Below are 15,475 nucleotides of genomic sequence, written 5' to 3'. Positions count from 1 at the left end.
CATACATTCCACTATTTATAAAACTAATTAATTCAAAATTATTTAATTTGAAAATTTTGGGATCCCAAGAAAAGATTTTCAAAATCATTTCATAAATTACTCAAATTATAGAACATTACACACAACGGAAGCAATAGGTATAATTGTATCAAAGACCAAGAAAATATGTGCTTTATAAACAAATTAAGTCAAACTAAGGGCAATACGCCACGGCTTGTGCCACATGCTCACAGCAGCATGTGGCACAAAAACCACAACTGCCCATTTTGTGCCACGCGCCGTGGCATACAAATACATGCATCGCAAACACACACACACCTGATTTTGCTATCATTTTGCAAATTTTTGGTGTAAACTTCAAATGTACGCCATTTCTGCATCAAATGTCTAATTGGGGTGGTTTAAGCATCTACATAAAGCTTGTATCAAAATCTAACTGATGACACTAGTTTCATTTCAACTTGATATCCTGTTCAAAAGTCGGATACCCAAGTACATTTTGACCATTTTAAGTTAAAATTTGTCACTCAAGCCTCTCAATTCGAAAACATGTCACTAGCCAGTTTTTGGGCCTTGACCACGTCCAAATGGATAATACACACCGAATTGACCATACACATAGACAATATAACACACAAACACACATTTGCCTGTAAATTGCGCATATCATACTTTTGGGCAAAATCACATTTTTCATTAACAATCTTATACAAGGCCAAATCATTACTATATACACTTAAAGCATCCCATATTCACACATATACACATTCATCTATTAGCCCATTTTATCATTTCACCATTCACACATATACAAAGAGCTAAGGAGCTCAAAACTAACAAACACAACATTCAACACACTATGCACATGTTTTGAATCTTAAGGAAACTTCTACACATTCTTATCTAATAACACACAAGTTCATTACACCAAATCCTTACAATAGCTTAAATGAGAGATCTCAACTTAACCAATGTCTTTACCCTTTGAACCACTGGTTCTAGAACTTAAAAAATATAAATAATTACAGGTGAGATAAAAATTTCAACAACCAATATAATTCATTTAATGTCTATTACCACAAATAACCATGTTAAAGTAACAAAAACCATAGTATAGCATATATATGTATTATATTATAGCTTAAATCATCACTTTCATGTATAAATCATTCACACACTTTTACACCTTAGCGCAATCATTTATCTATCGATCCTTTAAGCTCCCCAACATGAAACCATGGGCTCTATTAGATCAATCGCTCATTGACATAAGCACACTTTAATGGTATAAACACCCAGCCAAGGGTAATTTAACCCACCTATGGAATATAGTTTCCCTCTTTGCACACTTGTAATAAAGGTATCGTTTACTCCTAACCATACCCTAACAGGCACTAGGAAGATGCCAGACTGCCCGGATGTCTCATGGTAATAGTTTCATAGTATGTTGTACTGGATTACCCATGATAACAACCCGTACAACACTGCATCGGATGTCCCATGGTGCTAGCACAATCATATAATTTTTTTCACTCACATCTCCACATACACATCCCCACATATCCTGTATGAAATTTCACCCCTTATGATCATGCCCTTTTCACAATTTTCACTACTTTCTTTCACATTTCCATAATATACACTTTTATACATAACATAATATCAATCAAAACTAATAACCTTTCAAATTTCATTTCACAAATCAATGTTCATGCTAAAACCATTTATAATATCAAATCATGCATAAAACTCATAAAACAACAAATTTCTCATTTTGTATTTACTTATACATAGTTATAATAGTTAATAAACACAATAAACTATATGGTTACCTCAACCCTTCTATTCGATAGAAAGGATTACCCGTGTAATTTCCTTACTCGAATCTTTCTTCGCTTATCTACACGTCACACACTAGAACCTATATAAAATTGGCATCCAAAATTAATTTCACTAATGATAAAAAGTGCTAATTATCATAATTAAACACTTAATCGCTATCAATTCTACAATTCACACTTAGTCACACGTATCACAACTGATTACCCCTCATTACAAGCTTTAACATTTACCTAGCCAAAATTTCTCTCACTACTCTCTCTCTAAACTAGGTCAATTGTGTCTATAGCTTCAAAGCTTTATCGTTCTAACTTAAACTAGTCATAAAGTACTAGTTTAGTTTTGTAGAACCTTTCTATTAGTATAGGGTAAGAAATCAATTCCTTAAAACTTCTAAATTTAATTTCTCACTAGTCAAAACTAAGAGAAAATATGGTAGAATCAAATGTTAAAGCAGTACGAGACTTACTTGATAAATAACAAGTCGAAAACATCGCTCTTACTCCTGATTTTGCTTGCCTTAACATATGTCAGCACCTTTTCCTCGTCTAAGCCCTTATCTCTTGTTCTTCCCTTTTGTTTCTTGAATAAGACACATTCCAATTAATTTGATTTCTACACCATACACCACAGCATATCCGCCCCTCTACAGCAGCACACCACATAGTAAGGAAAATCCTCACTATGCTCACACACTCTAATCCTGAACCTCATTCTTCTTCTCATATATACTCATATAACACCCTAATGAGTTAATACTACACTTTATTATTCAAAACCCTAATCCCACATTAAATCACTAATTTATTTCATAATCAATTATTAATGCAGGTTTAGAAATTCGGGATGTTACATTTAGGATCCCAAAATCTTTTCAAAACCATTTAGAAACATTCAAATATAAATATATAATGCATAATGAAAGCCAATACACTACATGTTCCCTTGTCAGTATAAGAAACAAATCAAAAACTCAATTTCAGAAAAGGGACCATGCGATGTGGTATGTACCACATGTGCTACGACATATGGTATAAAGCCATAACCTCCCTCTCTATGTTATGTGTCGTAGTGCACATGACAGTGTTTGTTATCATGATAGTTCACATATGTGAACTTTTGACTTGCACCATTTCCACATGTGACATTTAATTGGAGTGATTCAAGTGCCACATGAATCTTATCAAATAAGCTTTCTTTGAATATAATCTAATAGTCTGATCTTAGATTGGATACTTAGGTATAAAAAGTCACTTTCTTGAAAATCAAAGCACCCAAAGTGTTCAAATATCACACTTTATCTCATTAAACCTCTTTAGGCCTAAAACTAAGTTTAAAAAGACCAATTACATCTAATTAAATAGTAATATTATCACAAATACATATACATTCATAATTGACCAATAAATTGCCCTTTTCACACACAATAAGGCCCATTTTTACAAATTCTCACTGAACAACATTTTGGTGAAAGTCTCCACATATTCACCACCTTTACTTATACATATTCATATATAACACAATCTTAGCCCATAAATCACATTTCACCACTTATCACACTTTATCACACATATTGGCAAAGATTCACCAAAATCATCACACATCATATCAAGACATGTATATGCATCCTATGGCAACTTAATTCTTAAAGTTGACAACAAAACAAATTCATTACACAAGTTCTTTGGTCACATGACAGTAGTACTACTATGCCGATCCTTAGTCTTTCCCTTAGCCCTCCTCACTATCAGAACCTATAAAAACGTAATCATAAGGTGAGATAATAATCTTAGTAATAGAATAACTCTCTACTATTAATGAACATGCATAACTATAACAAGCAAATCTTCTATACAATTACATAAGTACATCCACATAAACATGTTCCATTTTTACTAAAAACCTTTTTCACTATAATCATTTTCTCTAGAATTATTTACACTAACATGATCATCTACCATTCAAACTTCTATATCACCCCCAACTAAAACCATAGGCTCTATTAGGCTAATCACACACTCATTAACTCGATCACACCTTCAGTGGTAGAATCATCCAGCCAAAGGTATTTTGTCTCACTTCTAGACTATAGTTTTCCTCTATCACCTACTTGATCGGGGCATCATTACTTCAACATTGCATCACACAGATGCTCAGGAGCCTAAATCTCAAATACTATACTCATATGAGGACTCAATAGAAAAAAATCTAACACCACACCTTACTAGGTATTCAAAGATAAAATTCTTGAACACTGCATCCCATTAGGTACTCAAGAGACTATATGCCATATGGACTTTTATTACTCCTCCCCATGGATGAATTCCCACCCCCTATCATGATCATGATCATATAGAAACTAGATATTTGTATTTCAATCCATTTATATATACTTAATCATATATTTTTATAAATTCATTCCTTAAAACCATTTTTCATGTATAACACTAGTTTCACAAACATGCATAGCTTTAAAACAACTTCAAGTAGTAAAATAATTACTCACAAATTGTTAAGCTATATGATTAGAGTAAGTTATTTGATTACTTCAACCTTTCTGTCACAAAAAAAGTTACCGGTGGACTTCCTCAATCGTTTAATGTCTCCACATACTTCCTTTACCCCAAGGCACACTCGTAATATGAAAATCTACACAATTTAGAACTTATTAGTCAATTACAAATTGACCTCAAGTACTAACTATCACTTAATTACACTTAACCACCTATTTCCTTTCACTTAATAAATTTAAATCTCAAGTACCCTACTTAACTCTACTATCACTTCTACAATTTCCAATGTACTTTATCCCAATCTTTACGCTCTTTTTCTCTTGTTAATTTAAGGCTATTTCAAGCCTACTACTTTAAAGCTTTATCATTAACTTCCTAGCTAATTGCAAAATCTTAGTTTGATTTTTGAGAATCTTTGTATTACCAAAGGGTAAGAAATAAACCCTTCAAAACTTCCTAATTCAATTTCTCTATTATTTAAACTAAGAGAAATTAGTGTAGAATCAAAACTAAAGGTGGTACAAAACTTACTGGACAAATAACTGATCAAAAGCATCTCTTGAGTCTCCAAAATTTGATGACCTAACAGATCCTCCCTCTTCTCTCCTTCTCATATTCCTCAGCCCCTTCCTCTCTAAAAACCATGAGCTAACCATGTCATATGAAGCAAGTTTCAATGCCATGTGCTGCAGTGCATGCTACGTGTATGTCGTAACGTGTGGCACAGTAAGGGAAACTCTCACTACGCTCACATGTTTTGCTATATTCTACTCATTCAATATCCTAACAAGTCAAAACATCAACTTAACATCTAAAATTCTAATCAGACACTAATTTATTAATTTATCTCTAATTAGTAATTAATTTCAAAATTAAAAATTTAAGATGTTACAATTAACAACGTCACTTTTTTAAAAAGAGAAATGTCGTTTCTCTTTTTTAACAAGAAACAATGTCACTTTTCTGATACAAAGTGACTTTGTTTATGAGAAAACAAGTCACTTTTTTTATAAAAAGGGTCAAGGTTTCTTAAGAAACCACATCTCTCTTATGCTAAAGAGGGACTTGGTTTCTGAGAAAACAAGTCACTTTTCTACTAAAACGCGACTTAGTACAATACACCAAAAACAATCGATAGGGCTTTCCCTTAAAATGAGTCATTTCCAAATTTCAACAAAACTAAATTAAATAATTTAACTAGTCAAATAGTCAAATATCAAATTTAGGCATAAATGAAAACAATATACTATTAATAAAATTCAATAGAGTTTTCCCTTAAAAATAGGACCTCTCCAAATTTGAATAACAATAAATTAAATACTTTAACCAATCCAATTAATCAAATATCAAATGTAAGCATAAATAAAAACAATATACCATCAAAAAAAAAGTTCAATAGCCATGTACCATAAAAAATCTTAAAAATAGTTGCTTCATAACTAATAAATTTTCTTGAACTATTTCTCCATGAACATGTCTTCAAATAAAAGTCAGGAGCTTGTGCTACATTCCTTGCAAATTATAACCCATTGCAACCCTATCATTTTGAAATATGCATGACAATTCCTCTTCCTCAATTATCCATAAATCAATTAAATAATAAAAAAAATTAAAATCACAAAGTGATAATCAAACATAGCATAATCCAACATACCATAAGACAAAAAAATAATTTTAGGTACAAATAGTTCAATGCACAAATAGAGTAGTGACAAAATAATACATAGATATCTAATGTTAAAACTTTCTGTGCTAGTTTCCCACTCTAAAATTGATATGGTTATGATTTAATGTTATTAATTTATTTAAATTTTAAATTACTTTGGCTTTTGTAGAGGACAATCAGTATATTTTTTATTCATGTATAATACTTAAAATATTTATTGTAATGGCTACCTATTTTTTGGTTATAATGTCACATTCTATTTTAATATCTGGTTATATTTCTCTACAATGGTAAGAAGTCACATTTACAATTTTCCCTAAGTCTTGGATCAATTGCTCTTCATCATGTGAATATTTTGATCATGTAGGAGAACTATTAGCCTTATAAGGTGTGCAAAAGGTGGTTGGATAGCAGAAGATGTGAGTGTCTAGATACAGTTTCTCCTTTTTCTCATTTTTAGTTAGATGTAGCTAATGAAGAAGGGAACTTAGCTTAGTTGATTAATTTCTATTAATATTCTTGTATATCTTAAAACCATCAAAACTTTTTGTGGTTTCATGTTATGGTATCTTAAGAGTGCAAGATATGTTAATTGTTTTTTTATATCCTCATGTCTTTTCTAATTTTATATTCTGTTGTTTTAAATTGTTCTTAATGTGTTCTTTATCTTGCTATAGGATGAGACATGAAGGAATGTTGTTGCAATTTTCAAGGAAGAGAATTGGAAGGAAATAGGTAATTTTATTTGCTTTTAAGGCCTTTGGTTCAAAAATTGGTGTGATCCTTATGTGTGATTTACCTCATATGGTGGATATACATATCTTTTAGGAAAATGAGTCTAGTTAGATCTAGGAATTTTGAACATGAGACACGATAAAGTTTGGATAGTTGATATATAATTAAAGTGTCATATAGGATTGCATTGTGTCTAATATGAGTGACCAACATGCATTGGGCACAAACACGGCTTTTCTTTTTTTTACATGTCTATGCATTATAGGTTTAGACAAATGTATATTTGAAATTACCTCAAATGCTTGTAAAGAAAATTTTAACTATATACTACTTGATTTATTACTGTTGATGGTTTTGATCAAGTGGATACAATAAGTTTCCATAGTGAAATAAGAGAAGTATATAATTCATGAGAAGTGAGAAAGAAACCTATAAAATATGTTTTATTAGATATACATTTCTTTCCTCTTTATTGTTTGATCACAATATATACAGAAACGAGAGGTGTTGTGTTTGTGCAAACAACAACAATTAGCTTGTAGGTTATAGTATACACAATACATTCAGTACTAGGTGTTTAGTATAAAAGAATTGTAATTAGTTTCATGACATACTTAAATTTTTGAATGTAGCTGAGTTTTAACTTGATAAAGGGGAAGTGAAACGTCTCCATAGATGGCAAAAAGTCTCTAATTTAGAACTTGTTAAATGGCTATGAACTTAAGAGGTTGAATCATATTTCTTTTTATAGGCCATTTTCTCTACAATTTTATTTCAAGAAAGTTGATAATGCTACCACAAAGAAAGACGACAATGATGCATTTACCACTATTGTCAAGTGGTTAAAGTTCATCCTTTTTATTTATTTATTGTAAGCTAATAGCACTTTGCCTCCTGTGCATGAACTAGGAGGAAGATTTGATGAGTTTGTTTCTCATACTTTACTTGTATTTTTTAGGCTTTACTTGCTTTATGCCTTTTTGTGTTTGAATTATAGGATCTAATCATAGGGTGCTTTTTTTTTTTGTTTTCTTTTGTTGATTTTGACTATTGGTAGTTATATATTGATTTTTATTAATAGAATAACTTTATATATACTAAAGATGATAATTTTGTTGTAGTTACTAATGGTGAATTTAAGTTATTATAAGATATATAAAAAATTATGTAATGATTAAAAAATAAGGGTAGTTCTTTTGGATTGGAGTGATTTGATTTACTTTTAAATCACCTCCAATCCAAAAAAATGTCTCTATTTTTTTTAAATATTATTTTCTAAACCAATATAAGTTATAATCGATTTAGGTATGTATAATATCTAAACTACTTCTATCCACAACTAGTTTAGATATAGACTATATCTAAACTAGTTATGATATCATAACCGGTTTAGAAATAAATTTTTTAAGGAAAAAATTTAAAATTTCTTACTTAACCTTTATGTAAACCAGTTTTAAAACTGGTTTAGAATAAATATATTCTAAACCAATTGTATAATAGGTAGATATGCTTCACATATCTAAACCAGTTATAAAACTAATTTAGATAATCATTTATGATCAATTTAGATTTTTTTTTTGTACTAGTGAATATTGCCCTAGTGCAAGCTCCCACCCTCTCACAATATGATCATGTCAAACAATATAGAACAAGTCATTGTGCATACTTGATTTCTTACAATCCATACAAGAAATTTCATATAATTGATAATTTAGTGATCAACTCATACAACAACTTCTTTAAAAACCATTTTTACAAGAATATATATCTTTATAGTCCATTTCAAAATTATTCCAACTTTACATAATTTTCTAAAACCATAAGTATGCTTTTAGTGCATAACACATACACATGTGTGTGTATCAAAACAACATTATTGAAGTTAACAAAACCATAAACAATCCAAACAAGCGAGCAAAATGATTAGATCATCTAATTACCTCAACTTTTTTGTTACTAAAAGGGTTAACTGTGAAATTTATACACTCCTCTAACTTTCACTTACTAAAAGAATATCTAAGCAATAACAATCTATATAATTAAATACTAATCAACTTCAAACTCTAACATACACACTTTCTAACTATAATTAGCTACCTACAACCTTTAACTTTATCATTGGCATAACCAAACCTTAATAACCTTTCATTAGCTCTATTTAGCTTTCATAAAGTTAAACAATACAAGTTTATAATTTACATTACTCCCAATCATCAAATTTAAGGCTAGGATTCATCTGAACCCGAGAGCCCAACTTTAAAATGTCATAAAATCACTAACTATAAGTATGGAAACATAAATTAACTCCCAAAAACTTTATTTAAGTCAATGGATTCATTCAAAACACTCCCCTTATAGAGACCATTCCTCCAACAACCTAAACACAAGCTTAAAAATGTGCACAAGAGGTGAAAAAGTGTATATACCTTACCAAGATCATTTCTATCTCCAAACACTTCCAAGAAGCCAAGATTTGCAAACCCTAGTAGAGCTCCTCAAGTCTCCTTCTTGTTTGTTGAGGTAGATAGCACAAGATCTACTTCCATAATGGGTCTTGATCTTGGGCTTGGTTGTCTCAATATCTATTCTAATGCAATTCTAAGATTGCCCAATATTCTAATAAGTCCATTAGTAATCCAAAAAAGTCAATTAACTTTATTGATTCACCAATTTACATAATTAACCTCAATTAATTTTATAAATCTCATATTAAATCTTTTGGGATGTTACATTACCCTCACTTGTTTCAATATGTATGTTTTATGTTGGTTTATTTGAATTTTAGGAACAAAATTCTTGAAAGGAGAAAAGAGTTGTATCACGCCTAAATCATGACTTTTTTGAATAAGGAAGGTCGATTTATATAGGAAAAATGGGAGTCACCACTATTGTTTTTAGGAAAACTTAAAAAACTGATAATGGAAAAGGATAGTCTGTAAAAAAGGTTTGGGAGTTGATTGTATATGAAGAAGGTATTAGACACCCTACAACACCCGTTCACAAAAATGGTTACCCTAAGTTGATTGTAAACAATTAATTGGCCTTTTAATAATATCTTAATTACCTTTTATTCTGCATGCAAAATGAAGATAAAAATAAATCAAAAAAATTACTTATTTACATGGGATAGCTTAACCTAAGATCAAAAGCCAAGGGCCTACGTATCCTATGATGAGGATCAAAGTTCACGTAGTTAGGATATTATTATTTAAGTTTTTTAAATTCTTTTAATTAATTTATTTTATGAAAGGATTCACATTTTGGGCTATATTATTATATTTATTTTTTTTGAATAAAAATTTCTTCAAGGAAGTACTTTTGGATAAGAGAAAAATAACTAATATTGGAACCTATAGTGATTTAGTATCACTCATAGTCTATTGATTGACACTTTAAGTGTACATGGTGATTTAATCTCACTTATGACAAACTTTAAAGGAATTTTTAAAGTGAATTTTCTATAAAATAATTTAGTTATAAAATTTTAATCTAAAATTTGATACCTGGGATGAATTAGTATCATTCACGGTATCTCATTTGATATTTTTAGAGATTCATGGTGATTTAGTATCACTTAAGCATAACCTAAAATATGCTAAAAATTTTGTTATTTTTATTATTTTTTAATAATGCACAAGAGGGTAGATTTAACCAATATTGGAACCTATGGTGATTTAACATTACTCACAGTCTATTAGTTGATACTCTAAGTGTACATGGTGATTTAGTATCACTAATGGCAAACCTTAAAAGAATTTGTAAAGTGAATAATTCTATAAAATAATTGAATTATGAAATTTAAATGTAAAATTTGATATCTGCGATGACTTAGTATCATTCATGACATCTCATTTAATATTTTTTAAGGATCTACTGTGATTTAGTATCATTAATAGCATGGCATGAAATGTGTTGATTAATCTTATCATTTCTAAAATAATAAACAAAGAGAAATTTCTTCATTTAACAATTGATATTATTTAATATCACTCACAATATAATAGTCATAGTGATTTAGTATCACTCATGAAGAATTTGAATAGGGGTGAGCTTTTTATAAAATTATTTTATTTTAAAAAAAGAAAAATAAGTGAGATTGAATGACTATGAGCTTTATGATAAATTGATATTTTCAGAATGTTCTAAAGAAATTTGTACAAACATATGGTATGGTTTTTTTAACCTCCCACGCACATGGTATCATTCTCTTGCATTATAGGATCCGTTTATATACGAGCCGGCAAAGGAACAATCAAATAGATAAAGATATTCAAATTCTCAATCCTAAAATCAGGATGTTATTCCAGGTGGGCTTATCTTCTATAGACACAAATTCAATTCAACAAATTGTACACATAATAACATCACCACCAATACATTAAGCAAGAGCCACCTCTACATAGCATCAATGATTCGTGCATGGGAATATGGCCTAATGATTTTGAACGAGCAGTGTTGACGAGGATAAAACTCTCAATCTGAGGACTTCACATGCTTCCATTATTCGAAACAGTAAGCATATATTGGTAAAGCATTCTATAGAGTAAATTAAATAGCAAGTCTCCATAATACTAAGGTACCTTCTACTATACTTGAATGAACATCAACTATATGATCATCTGTTGTCGGCTTTCAACTCATCCCTCTCAAACTTTGCCTTTCCCCCCAATGTTATGTTCGTCCTTTCCTTTCTCTTGCTCTCACTTTTATAGACCCAATTAGGGTTTTTCCCTCTTAATAATAGAATCATTCATAATCAAATCCCCATTTGACTTTTTTTCCATTATCTTAAATTTTCATTAAAACTTGATAGAAACGAAATTGAGGGGATTTGGGAGTCAATAAGAAAGGAAAAATATTTTAAAATTATGAAGATATTATATTATTTTAATTTTGTAGTAAAAACCTATTCTTCTTTATTTATTTTATTTACTTAATTTTATTGTGATTTTTATTTGTTTTTAATTTATATTTGAAAGTCCAAATAAAATACGGTATTCACAAGTTGTAACATATTAGTAAATTGATCAAACAATCATGTTAATGATGTTTTAAATGACTAATGAATCTACCAAATTTTTGAACATCCTTACGACTGGGCTAGGAGTTGGATTGGGCTACTTTGGGCTCAAGAGGAGGTGCATAAATGTGAGTAAGGCTTTCTGTACCATTTGCCATGGTAGACATATGATGCAAAATATGATTAAATTAGCTCATGTTCAAGCTCAAGAAAGAGAACAAAAGCTGAACAAAAATGAAGGAGCTCACCATTCTCTACTAAAGTTTGACCTTCTAACTATTTGAGGAGCTTATTTGTGTCCTCAGTCATCTAGATAAACTTCCAAACCTCATCCCTCTCCTCTTCCATGCAATTTTTCATTTAAGGTTTCAATGGGAGATAATAGTTTCTTACATAGGGACATTTTGTCCAAGCCTATTGATTCTAATAGGATCAATAGGAGTTGTTTGAACTTTCTATTCCTAGGTTTAAAGTTTTTATAAGGCTATATGCATGGGTACTCAAATTTCAAAAAACCTAGATATCAAAGTAATGATTTGTTGATTGCTGAGAGGTATAAATTGTGTTCTTTAAGCTAATTGAAGTTAAATGAAGTTAAAGGATGATTATGTGCACATTGCCTATAAGAAAAAATGAGAATGGAATTTGAGTTGATTAGATTTGATTAAGTTAGATGGAAATGTGTTATGAGGAAGCTAATATTGATGGTGATTGTTGTTAATGTGTAGACAATCACATTGTGAACCTTTTGAGCTCAAATCTAAGCTCAAGGAACCAAGTGTTTAAGGAGTAACCTTTAGTAACTTAAATGTTTGAGGCAACTAGGAAAAATTTATCTGTTGATATATAAGATTTGTGAACTTGTAATGTACTTCTATATCTTAACGGATATGTTTTATGTTTTAGAAAATTATTATGCAAGTGTGGCTATTTGTGAAAATGACAAACGTTATGATGATGAATATTTGAATTTTATTGTGAATTCAAAATTTGATAATAAGAAAAGTTATATTGAATTTTGACATGTGAATTATGGTGGCTTGAGCATAAAATTTATGGCATGATCATAGTGATGGGTGGGAGTTCATTTTAGAGGAGATTAGTGATTTAAATCCATGTGGTTAATACCAACACCATGGGTCATTCAAGTGTTTGGTCTAGATTGGGTATTCCTTAATATTATAACAGTCCTCACCCTACCCTCCTAGGGTCTTTTGAACTGAGCTTTAACACTCCTCACAGAGCCCAAGCCAGATTTTTCCAAGGTGATACTTAGGTTATTCCTCACCCACCCTCATGGGAATCTTTTAAAACCTCCCTAAACTCAAACCTCTAACCTCTACCACCTTAACCAAAGTAGTTCTTGGGTTATTCCTCATCCCACTTTCACGGGGGTTTTTTGAAATCTCCCCAGACTTGAACATCCAACCTCTACCACCTTAATGAAGTTGAGGCTAAATCTGTTACTCAACAGTACCAAACTTAGCCTTAAGTTCATTAAGGTGGTAGATGTTAAAGGTTTAAGTCTAGGGAGGTTCTAAAAGACCCTCATGAGGATGGGGTGAGGAATAATCTAAGTATCACCTTGGGAAAAGTTGGCTTCTGTTGTAGTGATGTGGGTTAGCCTAATCCAAAAGACCCCCAAGAAGGTAGGGTAAGGACTATTTTATAAAAGGCCAAGTCTAGTACCATTGAGTCAGTTGGTATCAAACTTAACCTTAACTTCGTTAAAGTGGTAGAGGTTGGAGGTTCGAATCTGGAGAGGTTTTAGAAGACCCCTGTGAGAATGGATTGAGGAATAACCTAAGTACCACCTTGGGAAAAGCTGACTTTGCTGCCATGAAGTGGGTTGGCTCAGTCCAAAAGACTTCCGGAAGGGTGAGGTGAGGACTGTTATACATACCAACAATAATAACCCCCTTTGCATATATTTTTTTTAAAGAATAAAGCATCATTTTTGCATATAAAATAGCATATCTCATTTACCAAGTCATCAATGCTACAATACAAGCATAAAGAAGGAAATTTAGGTTCTTAATTGCCTCCACCTTTTATGTTTACAAAAGGGTACCGGTGGAAAGTGACTACTCAAGCTCTCACTTGCTCCAATGATCTGGATAGCCAATTCTACATATCTAAATCATATATAGCGTCAACATCTACTAAATTACTTAGTTTATAAAATACTCTTACTGTAATCTCTCCCAATATTCGCATGACATTAAAAGGGGTTAATATAATCACCACATCACCATATCACCACATCACCTCATTGAAGTTAAAGAAAACATTAATTTTAAAATGCTTAGGAACCCAAGACTTCTTCCTAAAATCATTTGAAATTGATCACATACCAATTAATGTACAATAAAAATGAAAAGGACTACATTTACATACTTTAAAACACAAATCAAAGACAAACAATTATTCTCAACATAAGGACTGTGCACTATAGCATGTGCCACATGCGCTGCGACATGCGGCACATAGCCATGTGCTCTTTATTTGTGCGATGTACTGCAGTATGGCCACCATGCCCCGTGGCATACATGATATGTTTTTGCTATCATATGATAGTTCATTGATGCGAACTTTTGGCATACGCTATTTCCACTGATCGAAGTGATTTATACGCCCACATGAAACTTATTTTATAAGCTAACTAATGAGAAAACTTTAGACACGATCCAATGGTCTGATCTAAATTTGAATACTTGAGTGCAAAAAGTTACTTTTCTTAAACATTTTAAGCACCAAAGTATTCAAATTTCATACTTTATCTCATTAGACCATTTTAGGCCTAGAACCAAGTCTAAAAGGACCATTGGCGCCTAATAAACCAACAATATTAATAAACACACGCACACACCCCCACACCCACACCCCCACATATACCCAACCACCTACCAAGATTTGGTCATCAAATTACTTGTTTACACATAAGTAGCGCCTATATTTTACAAGAAAATACATTCATTTTTGACCAAATTGACTACACATTCACTACTAATCCACATGCACAAATTTTCATGCAAAACAATCTTGGCCCCAATTCACATTCACCACTTTTCACACAACTAGGCTAAGATAAATTTTATCTAGGATTGTATTTAAGAATGTTCTAGGATAATAAGAAAATGAATCCTAAGACTTTGAAGTTGAAAAGATTAGAGTTCAAAAGTATTTCATGATTCTCTGTTCAAGACACGAAAGATAGAGCAAAAATCTTTACAAGACATACTGATATAAGTGTGAACACATTGGTAGAAGTATGAATAAATAAGTGTGAATAGTGAAGAGCTTTATATGGGTAGAAGAGAGATACACCGAAAGGATTTATGTAATAGATGTTGATTCTTGAAGACATATATAGGTAGAACTAATTATATTTGGGTAGGAAAGATACATTTGGGTAGAACTTAGATATACTAGTACAAGTTTTATGTTAAGAATCAAATAGGACATTTGGGTAGATGTAAGACATTTAGATAGAAATCCAACATATTGGTAGATGTATTATGCACAAAGTAAGCTTAGACAATGGGGTAGTTCTTAAACATTTGGGTAGGACATCAACATATTAGTAGGAATGACATATACCAATATGTCCAAGAATCAATCTGGCAGAATATTTAATTCTTATTAAATTCAAGATGAATCAATTCATGAACTAGAAATAATTCAAATTCAAATAATTATTTT

The sequence above is a fragment of the Prosopis cineraria genome, unplaced genomic scaffold (genome assembly GCF_029017545.1).
Source record: "Prosopis cineraria cultivar Desert tree isolate PC_DT_omini unplaced genomic scaffold, ASM2901754v1 PC1222, whole genome shotgun sequence".
NCBI lineage: Eukaryota > Viridiplantae > Streptophyta > Magnoliopsida > Fabales > Fabaceae > Prosopis > Prosopis cineraria.
This window is presented reverse-complemented; position numbering follows the sequence as displayed.